Source organism: Sus scrofa, chromosome 14 (genome assembly GCF_054392235.1).
Source record: "Sus scrofa isolate SSC_HxYL_T2T_F1_AM1 chromosome 14, Sscrofa_HxYL_maternal_Yorkshire_Landrace_v2.0, whole genome shotgun sequence".
NCBI classification, from domain to species: domain Eukaryota; kingdom Metazoa; phylum Chordata; class Mammalia; order Artiodactyla; family Suidae; genus Sus; species Sus scrofa.
The window spans coordinates 104188377-104200766 of NC_139396.1; the positions used below are offsets into that span (position 1 = coordinate 104188377).

At 37.7% G+C, this 12390-nt stretch overlaps 2 long non-coding RNA genes across 2 annotated transcripts in view; both read left to right on the forward strand.

The window, feature by feature from the left end:
- The first annotated feature begins 425 nt into the window (after window positions 1-425).
- LOC110256704 (uncharacterized) overlaps window positions 426-12390 on the forward strand; it is a 64848-nt gene continuing 52883 nt past the window's right edge. Inside the window, exons 1-2 of the long non-coding RNA XR_014828216.1 lie at window positions 426-617; window positions 9787-9968. This is a non-coding gene — a long non-coding RNA (uncharacterized LOC110256704). The remainder of the gene's footprint in view (window positions 618-9786; window positions 9969-12390) is intronic.
- LOC110256703 (uncharacterized) lies at window positions 2614-6885 on the forward strand. Its single transcript, XR_014828215.1, has 3 exons — window positions 2614-2720; window positions 3620-4024; window positions 4877-6885. It is a non-coding gene; the product is annotated as an uncharacterized LOC110256703 (long non-coding RNA).

Below are 12390 nucleotides of genomic sequence, written 5' to 3' on the forward strand. Positions count from 1 at the left end.
GAAGAAAGAAAAGTATCTAGAGGCAAAGCAACACCTTTGTAAAAATAAAAATGAAGAAAAAAATGACTTAAATTTGGATATAACAAATACCATAGTAGGAGCTTAGATATATTTATTTGATAAATAATGAATGCAATATTCTGCTTCAAAACTCCAAGTAGAAGAAAAATGTTGTATTTTTGAAGTAGGCAAATTGGGGACGAACCATATTTGGGGGCACTTAACTTTGAATATCTCAAAAACAATGGGGAAAATGAGTAAAAAAAAAAAATTCATTGGATCCAAAAAGTAGAGGAAATAGCAAAATTCAGAGAAGTGTGGGTGTGTAAACCCTAGAGAAAAACAGGGAAAACAAAACTACAGAGCACCACATTTTTAAGCCCATCTGTAGTTAATGTTGCCTTTTTCCTTCTCTTTTTCCCCAGATGATCATTTTCGTCAGATTGCCATGTTAATCAATTGGCTTTTGGTTGTTTTCCTCTCAAGTCACCTGAAGCTTTTCTTCATGGCACCTGAAGCCGAGGTGTAGGCTAGAAGGGCAGAGGATATCTCAGTGCCTGGAAGTGGCCAAGCCTGGTTAGAGCTAAGAGTTTGCAGAAAGTCATGGAGTCTCAAAGGTAAGGTTGAAATGGAAGTAGTGGCCAGGTCATGAAACTCCCTGTTAGGCTTGCTAGAAAGTCTGACTTTTCCTTGCAGGTGATCATTGGGAGTTAAGTACTTTTAAAAGTTCATCTAGGAGTTCCCATGGTTGCTCAGTGGTTAACGAATCCGACTAGGAACCATGAGATTGCAGTTCGATTCCTGGCCTTGCTCAGTGCGTTAAGGATCCAGGGTTGCTGTGAGCTGTGGTGTAGGTCGCAGATGCGGCTCGGATGCTGCATTGCTGTGGCTCTGGTGTAGGCTGGCGGCTACAGCTCCGATTCGACCCCTAGCCTGGGAACCTCCATGTGCCACGGGAGCGGCCCTACAAAAGGCAAAAAAAAAAAAAAAAAAAGTTCATCTAAAGTTCAGAAAAAGTCGGTTTTTCTGAGCTCGGAGCCTGCGTTCATGTTTTTCACAGCTGTATCACAAGCCTCAATACACAGGACCTGGTATATCTTGGGCTCTTACTGTTTTGACATATTTTAAAGTATAAAAGTCTCAGTGGACACCCCTTGAAGCCAAGGTTACCTTAGAGAATCTGAAATCAGAATTTAAGAATTAAAAAAAGATGTGGTTAGCGAAGTTTGATGACTTAGGGAAAGGATGAACCACAAGATCAGGCATTCGAGGGGCTGGTTTGTTGGCTTTTGCCAGTGATGTCTAAATGATGGGATGGAAACAGGGGCAGGACTGACTGGAGTTGAAAAAAAAATGTAAAGTGGGGAAGTGAAGATGTCTAGTAAAAAGCGGTTTTTGGAAGCAGCTTTATGGAGGAGGCACAGGAAAGCTGGCCATTGAGTGTGAATTCAAGGTTCTGAGAGAAAAAATATACCCCCCCGCAAAGTTGATCTGAACTTTGAATTATTGAGGGGGGATCCAGAGAAATCAGGTTTGGCCCAAACTTATTTTGATTTGCTCTGCTCTCTTGGTCTATCTCCAACACTTCCAGCTCCCCAAATATTCCCCTCACCTCCCTCAAAGCACCTGATACTGCCAAATGGGCCAGTTGAGCCTCAGACCCCAAGCAGACAGCATAAGACCCAACTATAGTGCCAACCTATTAACATCACCTCCCTTGATTTCATCTGCCCGTCAGGTCTGTTCCTCACGCTTCTTCATTTTGGTTGGTGAGGCATGATTCATGTTGGAATTAAGCCAGAAACATGTGCTCTCTCTCACCTTCATTTCAGCTATTGCTCAATTACAAACCTTTCATCTGCTTTATGTTTTTCTAGGAATTTTCCTCTTCTTAGAATCCATGGATATGCATATTATATATTTATATAGGGCCACTGTAAGATTTAAGTAAGGTAATGTACGAAAGATCTATTCTATGGGCCTGCCACATAAATTTATAGCTATTTATTTAAACAGAAAGGGGGACATGTGGACCCTTCAGAATTCAGATGAATTAATCTGAAACAGCTGTCAAGCATGTGTTGTATTTTCCATACCTGAGTATAAAATAACCTTCTCTCACACATGTGGGAAGAAAACCCTAAAAGCTTTCAATTTCCTCATCTGTAAAATGGAGGTTTGGGTTATCTGGAGAGCTGTTTTAAGGGTAAGATGAATTAGCAAATGAACCAGTGTCTGCAATCCTTGTTCACTATTAGTTTCTGGCCTCTCAGGCTTCCATTCTTAGTTCCTTAGCCAATTATATGTCGACAATGTGGATCATCTGTGAGCCTGACAAGGCTCCTGTCCTCACACAGTCTGTGGTCTATAACATACTAGGGTGACAGTGACAAGCATGAGGTCAGAGGTCACAGTGGTTTGGTCAGAAGCTCACTTTGGTCTAAACCTCTCTACTCCCAGAGTTCTCAGGCCTAAGTGGGGATAAAATAGTATCTATGTTATAAGGGTAATAAGGAGGTTAAATAAGAACATGAGATTCAGTTGGTCCTTAATGAGGAGAAGCTGGGTTTTGAAAAGGTGGGTTAGATAAAGTGATTAAGTGTGGCTGGGGTGGAGCTATGTCCAGGGTGAGCACCTCAGAGGTGTGTTTGTGCCTCTCCAGAGCTCATCAGTTTTTCTCCCAAAGACCCTGGACTGGAGACTCAGCACGGCTTCCCAGGGTGAGTTTCTTCAGTGGGAGACAGCCTAGCTGATATACTAGTGTTTTACAGGAGTCTGAGCTTTCTTTTTTTTTTTTTTTTTTTTGTCTTTTGTCTTTTTTGTTGTTGTTGCTATTTCCTGGGCCGCTCCCGCGGCATATGGAGGTTCCCAGGCTAGGGGTCGAATCGGAGCTGTGGTCACCGGCCTATGCCAGAGCCACAGCAACTCGGGATCCGAGCCGCGTCTGCAACCTACACCACAGCTCACGGCAACGCCGGATCGTTAACCCACTGAGCAAGGGCAGGGACCGAACCCGCAACCTCATGGTTCCTAGTCGGATTCGTTAACCACTGCGCCACGACGGGAACTCCCTGAGCTTTCATTTTTAAAAAATATAGGCTTATAGGTTGGAGCCAGCTCATGTCACTGGTATAATTGTCTGTGGTTGCTGTATGGTGGAATGCGGACTTGCTGAGAGGGTCAGGGATTTAAAAATGAACTTTTTGGTTACATTAAAAGGGACTTCTTGCCAATATAACTCAATAAAACTAGAAAAAAAGAAAAAGTGGAACCAACCTAAATATTCAGCAATGTAGAGGTGGTTAAAAAAAGATTTTTATATTTTAGAGATAAACATGGGCGTATTTTTGAGTGAAATGATGTATCCGGGAATCACTTCAGAATAATTTCGGATGGTGGCGCATTTGAGGAGAGGAGTAGAATGGGTGGGTGGATGAAATAAAATGGGCCAGGTGTTGCTATACATCAGAGGTGAGTGATGGGGTCATCAGGTTCATTATCTTCATCTTGTCTCTTTCAAGTATGTTTAAAATTTAACAGGATAAAAATCTTCCCCAAACCAAAAGAGCTATCATGGAAGAATTGAAGTGGCCCTGGGATTTTTTTTTTTTCTCCCTAGTTCACGAATGATGAAATACTCTGTGAAGTTCAGAAAGAATTTGGAGCTTTACAAGCCTGGGAGATGGAAAAGACTTGGGCCTGCTAGGTCTCTTATCTCAGCTCAGGAAAGCAGAAAAAGTCCCAGGCCTCCCTAACTTGGTCTGAAATAATCCCGGCGCAATCGACAAAGGCTAAAGATGGCTTAATGGGAAAAATTACCCTGGAATTTCCAAATTTAAACTTCTTCATGAAGAGCTCCTCTTCCCTTCGCAAGCAGAGATTCAGATTTGGAGTCTCTCAGTTTGCAGGGTGCGGATGGCAACCTGTAATGATACTCAGATACTTTGCTGGTTTGTGAAGATTAGATTAGTTACCTATATGAAAAAATAAAAGTGATCAAGGAATGTCTCAAACACAAATAATGGTAATTTTCTTCCCATTCCATTCCCAAATGAGGATAGTATGGAGTGATTGCTGCAGAACTAGAGGCTATTTAACACTCAGGGAATGTTATTGATCTCATCTGTACTAAGCCCAATCAATTAACTGAAAGGGTCAAAGGTCAAATCAAACCTTCAGGCCTGATAGGTATTGCTCTACTCTGCACCTTCCAGAGCCTCAGGAAGAAGGCCACTTCCCACTTGGCTCAATATAGTTCACATATTCTTGCTCAAGTGTGTTGAAAATCCTGCTCTAAGTTGCATTAATTTACATGTTTTTGATGAATCCAGTATTCTAATTCCTTTGCCCTTAAATTTTTTTCCCCCCTGGAGGCACTGAGGAATTTTTGTTTTTACAGTCTAATAGTTCTAGTAGGATATGTCTTGGAGTTAGTCTGAATTCTTTTTTTTTTTTTTAAGGCCGCACTGACTTGAGGTACATGGAGGTTCCCAGGCTAGGGGTCAAATCAGAGCTATAACTGCCAGCCTACACCACAGCTACAGCAACGTGGGATCTGAGTCTCATCTGCGAGCTACACCACAGCTCATGGCAATGCCAAATCCTTCACCAGCTGGGCAAGGCTGGGGATTGAACCCACGTTCTCATTGATGCTAGTCAGTTTCGTTAACCACTGAGCCACAACAGGAACATTGTTTTTTGATGCACAGTTTTAAGTTTTGGTATAGTTCAACTTATTTTTTCTTTTGTTGCCTGTACTTTTGATGCCCTATCTAAGAAATCATTGCCAAATCTGTTATCATAAAAATTTTGCCCTGTTTTTTTCTAGAAATGTTAGTGTTTTTTTGTTTGTTTGTTTTTGATTTGCTTTTTTTAGGGCTGCATGTGTGGCATATGGAATTTCCCAGGTGAGGGGTTGAATCATAGCTGTAGCTGCCTGCCTTCGACACAGCAACACAGGATCTGAGCCACATCTGCAATCTACATCACAGCTCACAGCAGTGCTGGATCCTTAACCCACTGAGGGAGGCCAGGGATCGGACCTGCATCCTCATGAATAGTAGTCAGGTTCGTTACTACTCAGCCACCATTGAAACTCCTAGAAATGTTAGTTTTAGTTCTTACATTTGCTTCTTTAATCCATATCAGGTAGACTTTGTATATGCTGTTAAGTGTCTGACTTCATTCGTGTGTGGATATCCAGTTTTCCTGGCCATTTTATTGAAAAGACTGCTCTTTGCCCAGCGAAAGGTCTTGGCACCCTTGTCAAAAATTATTTGAACATATATGTGAGGGTTTATTTCTGGGCTCTCTTTTATGTTCCATTGGTCTATGTATCTGTTGTATGTCAGCATCACAGCTTCGTAGTTGTGATCACTGTAGCTTTGTAATAAGTTTTGAAATCAAAGTGTGAGGAGCTGCAAGTTCTTTTTTTTTTTTCCCCCCCAGAGATTGTTTTGGCCACCCAGGGTTCCTTGTGATTCCAAAAGTATTTTTCTCTATCTGTAGATTGTCATTGGGATTTTAGCAGGGATTGAATTGAATCTGTAGGTCACTTCGGGTAGTATGTACATCCTAATAGTATTTAGTCTTCCAGTCCACTAATATGTATGTGTTTCTATTTATTTGTCATCTTTTTTTCATTCAGCAGTGTTTTGTAATTTTCAGTATATGGGTCTTTTGTCTCCTTGGTTAGGTTTATTCATTATTTGAAGCTATTGTAAGTGGGATTTTTTTTTTTTAATTTCCTTTTTGGATTGTTCTTTGTTAGTGTTTAAAAATACAACTGATTTTTGTATGTTGATTTTTGTTTCCTGCAACCCTACTGAATTTTTAAATTAGTTATAATGTTTTCTCTCTCCCTCCTTCTCTCTCTATGTTTGTGGGGGTGGTGGTGGGGACTTTTCCTCCAGATGAGATCATGACATCTGTGAACAGAGACAATTTTATTCTTCCTTTCTGACATGAATGCCTTTTGAATTTATTTTTCTGACCTGATTGCTCTTGCTAGAACTTCATTACTGTGTTGAATAGAAGTGGTGAAAGCAGGCATTCTTGCCTTGTTGCTGATTTTAGAGGACAAGCTTTCAGTCTTTCACCACTGAATATTATATTTGTTGTGGGTTTTTATGTTGCTTTTATTATGTAGAGGTAGTTTTCTTCTATTCCTAGTTTGTGTTTTTATGATGAATGGGTGTTGAAAATTTTCAAATGCTTTTTTTCATCAGTTTAAATGATAATGTTTTTTGTTCTTTCTGTTAATATGGGAGGGTGTAATGGGGGGGTAATATTAAAACTGTTCTTGCATTCCAAGAATAAATCCCACTAGGTCATGGTGTAAAACTTTTAACTGTGCTGTTGAATTTGGTTGGTTAGTATTTTCTTAAGGATTTTGCATCAATAATCATCAGGGACATTGTACTGTAGTATTTTGGGGGAGGGTCTTGTTTTGTTTTCGGAGTGCTGCTGGCCTCTAAAGTGAGTTTGTGTTCTCTCCTCTCCCATTTTTTTGGGGGTGGGGGTGGGGAAAGAGTTTAAGAAGGACTGGCATTAATTCTTAAAATGTTTTGTAGAATTCTCCAGTGAAGCCATTTGGTAATGGGCTTTTCTTTATTTGGAGATTTTGGTTACTGATTCAGTCTCCTTAGTTGTTATAGGCTTGTTCAGATTTTTTTCATGATTCAGTCTTGGTAAGTTATATGTTTCCAGAACTGTATCCATTCTTCTAGGTTATCCATTTTCTTTTTTCTTTTCTTTTTTTGGTGTACATTTGTTCAGAATATTCACCTTTATCTATATGGCATGAATTGTAATGCTCTCATTTCTGATTTTTATTTGAATCGTTTTTAATCTGGTCAAAATTTGATTTCTTCAAAAAAAAAAAAACTACAGTTAACTCTTGAACAACACAAGTTTGAACTGTGTGGGTCCACTTATATGCAGATTATTTTTTTTTCCAGTAACTACACAGTTGGTCCTCTATATTCATAGGGTTTGCATGAAACCCATGGGTACACAGGGTCAATGAAATTACACCATTTTATATAAAGGACTTGAACTTCCTCAGATTTTGGTATATGTGTGGACTCCTGGAACCAATACCCTGTGGATACTGAAGGATGGCTGTATTAGTTTTGTTGATCTTTTCAAATTAAAAAAAAATTAACAATTTTATCTCTCTCTGCTTTACTCTTTACTATATTCTTTTGTCTTCTAAGTTTGGGTTTAGTTCTTTAGTCTCTTAAGGTATAAAGTTAGATTTTTTTTATTTAAGATTTTAAAATAGTGTGCTCATTACAACTATAAACCTTTCTCTTAGCACTGTTTTCACTACATCTCTTTATTTTTGGTGTTATGTATTTCATTTTCATTTGTTTCAAGGTACTTTCTAATTTGCCTTTTAACTTCTTTGACCCTTTGGTTCTTTAACAGTGTATTGACTGATTCCATGGATTTGTGGATTTTCCAGTTTTCCTTCTGCTTTGATTTCTAGTTTTATTCCATTGTGATTGGAAAATATATTTTGTAAACTTTCAGTATCCTTGAATTTATTAAGACTTGTTTGTGTCCCAATATGTGATCTATTCATGCGTACTTAAGAAGAAATTATATCCTGCTCTTAAGTGTTTTGTATATGTTATGTCTAATTAGTCTGTAGTGTTGTTCAAGTCCTGTATTTCCTTATTGATCTTTTTTTTTTAATCCATTTTTGAAAAGTGGGGCATTTAAGTCTCCTACTGTTTTGCAATTGCCTTTTTCTCCCTTCAATTCTGTCAATATTTGCTTCATGTATTTGGGAGATCTGAGGTTTGGTGCATAAATATTTAAAATTGTTTTATCTCCTTCATGAATTGACCCTTTGATCATTACATAAGGTCCTTTTTTGTTTCTGAATAGTTTTTGACATAAAGTATATCTTATTGGATTAGTATAGCCACTCTTGCTCTCTTTTGGTTACCATTTATGTAGAATATCTTTTCTCTCTTTTCATTTTTAGTCTATGTGTGTCCTTAGATCTAAAGTTTAAGTCTCTTATAGACAGCATATAGTTGAATCCTGTTTTTATTATTAACTGTTCATGTAAATGCACTACAAAAATTTCCTAGTGGTTTTGAAATGCCCTTTGATTTCTGTGAAGGGGTATGTTACACTTTGAATTTGATTGTGTAGAGTAAAATTACTTCCAAAGTGATTCTAACAATTGATACCAACCCTGATTCGAGTTTCCTATTTCATTTTTATTCTTCCCCCTATTTTACCCCCATACATTTATTTTACTTTAGTGGAATGTAGTTGCTTTACAATATTGTGGTAGTTTCAGGTGTACAGCAAAGTGATTCAGTTGTACATATATTCATACTGCTTCAGATTCTTTCCCATATAGGTTATCACAGAATTTTTTTTTTTTTTGTCTTTTTGCTGTTTCTTGGGCTGCTCCTGCGGCACATGGAGGTTCCCAGGCTAGGGGTCCAATTGGAGCTGTAGCCGCCGGCCTATGCCAGAGCCACAGCAACGCGGGATCCAAGCCGCGTCTGCAACCTACACCACACCTCACGGCAGCGCCGGATCCTTAACCCACTGAGCAAGGCCAGGGATTGAACCCGCAACCTCATGGTTCCTAGTCGGATTCGTTAACCACTGCGCCATGACGGAATATTGAGTAGAGTTCCCTGTGCTCTACAGTAGGTCCTTGTTGCTTATCTATTTTCCATACAGCAGTGTGTATATGTTAATCCCAAACTCCTAACTTATCCCTCCACCTGATGTTTCTCTTTTGTAACCATAAATTTGTTTTCAAAATCTGTGTCTATTTCTGTTTTATAAATAAGTTTATTTCTATCATTTTTATTAGATTCCACATGTAAATAATATCATGTGATATTTGTCTTTCTCTGACTGACTTATATTGCTTAGTATTATAATCTCTAGGTCCATTCATGTTGTTACAAATGGCATTGTTTCATTCTTTTTTATGACTAATATTCCATTGTACCAAATCTTCTTTATCCATTCTTCTGTTGATGGACATTTAAGTTGCTTCCACATCTTGGCTATTGTAAACAGTTCTGAATGAATAGTGGGGTGCGTGTATCTTTTTAATTATTATTATTATTAATTTTATTTATTTTATAATGATTTTTATTTTTTCCACTAAAGCTGGTTTACAGTGTTCTTTCAATTTCTACTGTACAGCAAGGTGACCCAGTTACACATACATGTAAACATTCTTTTTTCTCACATTATCATGCTCCATCATAAGTGATTAGATATAGTTCCCAGTGCTATACAGCAGGATCTCATTGCTTATTCCAAAGGCAATGTTTTCATCTCTTAACCCCAAATTCCCAGTCCATCCCACTCCCTCCCCCTCCCCCTCGGCAACCACAGGTCTATTTTTTTTTCCTCATCCCCATACATTAAAATTTTTGACTATCAAATGAATATGAGCTGGATTACTTATATTTCTTCAATTATAATTGAGACTGAGTTTTTTCATCGGTCTTTTTCCATTATAGTGTGCAGGCCTAAAATAGCCAAAAAAAAAAAAAAAAAAAAGACTGTTAAATCATTTTACTCTAAAGGACATAAATCTCATTTTATCTTTATAATTTTAAAGATAGGCCTTTAACACATTATTAGACTTATTATAAATGGTATGGGGTAGGGCTTTATTTTAAGAACATCTTTTTAAAATGGTTAGTCAGTGAATAGTCATATCTTTCTAGATAATACCAATATTCCCCAATACTTTTCTCTTTCCATTTATACGTACTTCATGATCTCTAGTTGAAGAAGGTGGTCATAGTGAAATAAGAGAGACAAAATGAAGAAGAGGAAAAGGAAAAGAACAAATTTCCTGAAGTTGAATTATGCACCCCAATCAGATATTTGAAGAGAATCCCTACCTTGGTTTGGCCGCTTGAAAATAACTGAAAGAACAATTGCACTGCAAAGTGAATGTAACTGACGTAAGTGACATAGTGAAAGCCATGCATTCATATGTCTCTTTTGTTGTTGTGCAACTATTTTTAAAACATTTGTATATAATTTAAACAAAGCTTGAAATATAGTTGATTTATAGTGTTGTATTAATTTCTAATGTACGGCAAAGTGACTCAGTTATACATAATGTGTTATTTTCCATTACGGCTTATCACAGGATATTGAGTATAGCTCCCTGTGCTACACAATAGGACCTTGTTGTTTATTCATCCTATATATACTAGTTTGCATCTGCTAACCCCAAACTCCAAATCCTCTCCTCCCTCACCCTCTCCTGCTTAGCAACCACAAGTCTGTTCTCTGAGTCTCTTTTGTAGATATGTTCATTTGTATTACAGTTTAGATTCTACATATAAGTGATATAATAAAATATTTGTCTTTTCCTTTTCTGATGTACTTCACTTAGTATGATAATCTCTAGATACATCCAAGTTGCTGCAAATGACATTATTTCATTCTTTTTTATGGCCTAGCAACATTCTATTGTATGTGTGTGTATGTATATGTGTGAGTGTGTATGCATATATACATCTTCTTTATCCTTTCATCTTCCAATGGATATTTAGGTTGTTTTCATGTCTTGGGTATTGTAAATAGTGTTGCTATCAAATAGATATGCATATATCTATTTGAATTATAGTTTTATCTGGGTATATGCCCAGGAGTGAGATTGCTGGATCATAACTGCAACTCTCATTTAGTTTTTTGAGGAACCTCCATAGTGACTGTGCTAATTTACCTTCCCACCAGCAGTGTAAGAGGGTTCCCTTTCCTCCATGCCCTCTCCAACATTTACTATTTGTAGAATTTTTAATGATGAACATTCTGATCCATGTAAGGTGGTACCTCATTGTAGTTTTGATTTACATTTCTTTAATAACTAATGATAGGATATTTTCATGTGTCTATTAACCATCTGTATTTCTTCTTTGGAGAATTATATATTTGGTCTTCTGCCCACTGGGTTGTTTTATTGTTTTTGTTACTGATTTGTATTAACCATTTGTATATTTTGGAATATAACCCCTTGTCTGTTGCATCCTTTGCAAATATTTTCTCCCAGTTTGTAGGTTGTCTTTTCACTTTGTTTATGGTTTCCTTTGCTGTGCAAAAGCTTTACATTTTTTTAGGTCCCATTTGTTTGTTTTTGCTTTTATTTCTATTGCCTTGGGAGATTGATCTAAGAAAACATGGTATGATTTATGTCAGAAAATGTTTTGCTTATGACCTCCTATAGGAGTTTATGGTATCATGTCTTATTTTCAAGTCTTTAAGCCATTTTGAATTTATTTTTGTGTATGGTATGAGGGCGTGTTCTAGCTTCATTGATTTACATGTGGCTGTCCAACTTTTCCAACACCATTTGTTGAAGAGACTCTCTCTTTCCTCTTTGTATATTCTTGCTTGTTCAAAGATTAATAGACCATAGATATCTGCGTTTATCCCTGGGCTCTCTATTCTGTTCCATATGTCTGTTTTTGTGCCAATACCATTCTGTTTTGATTATTGTAGCTTTATAGTATAGTCTGAGAGAATTATGCCTTTTGCTTTTTTTCCCCCCATAAGGATTGCTTTGGTAAACTCTGCATCTTTTATGGTTCCATGTTAATTTTAGGGTTGTTTGTTCTAGTTTTGTGGGAAATGGTCATGGGTAATTTGATAGGGATTGTATTAAGTCTGTAGATTGCTCTGGGTAGTGTGGCTATTTTAATTACATTCTTCACTCCAAGAGCATGGGATATCTTTCCATTTCTTTGAATTATCTTCATTTCCTTTTTTAACATTTTGTATTCTATAAATCAACTATACTTTAAAAATATTTTGTAGTTCTCAGCATATGTCTTTCACCTCCTTGGTCAGGTGTATTCCCAAGTTGTTTTGTTGTTGTTGTTGTTTGTTTGTTTGGTTTTTTTTTTGGTCTATTTATGGCTATACCTGTGGCATATGGAAGTTCCCAGGCTAGGGGTCAAATCAGAGCTACCACAGCCATAGCAATACCAGATCTGAGTCACATCTATGACCTATACCACAGCTTATGGCAATGACGGATCCTTAACCCACTGAGTGAGGTCAGGGGTCGAACCCATGTCCTCATAGATACTAGTCAGGTTTGTTACCACTGAACCATGATGGGAACTCCTTTTTTTTTTTAAATGTGATTTTAGAAGGGATCATTTGTTCACTCCTCCCTTTTTTCATTTTTAGGGTCACACCTGTGGCATATGAAAAAGTTTTTGGGCTAGGGGTTGAATCAGAGCTGTAGCTGCTGGCCCACACTACTGCAGCCTATGATCTGAGTCATATATGTGACCTACACTACAGCTTGTGGCAGTGCTGGATCCTCAACCCACTGAGCAAAGTCAGGGATCAAACCCGCATCCTGGTGGA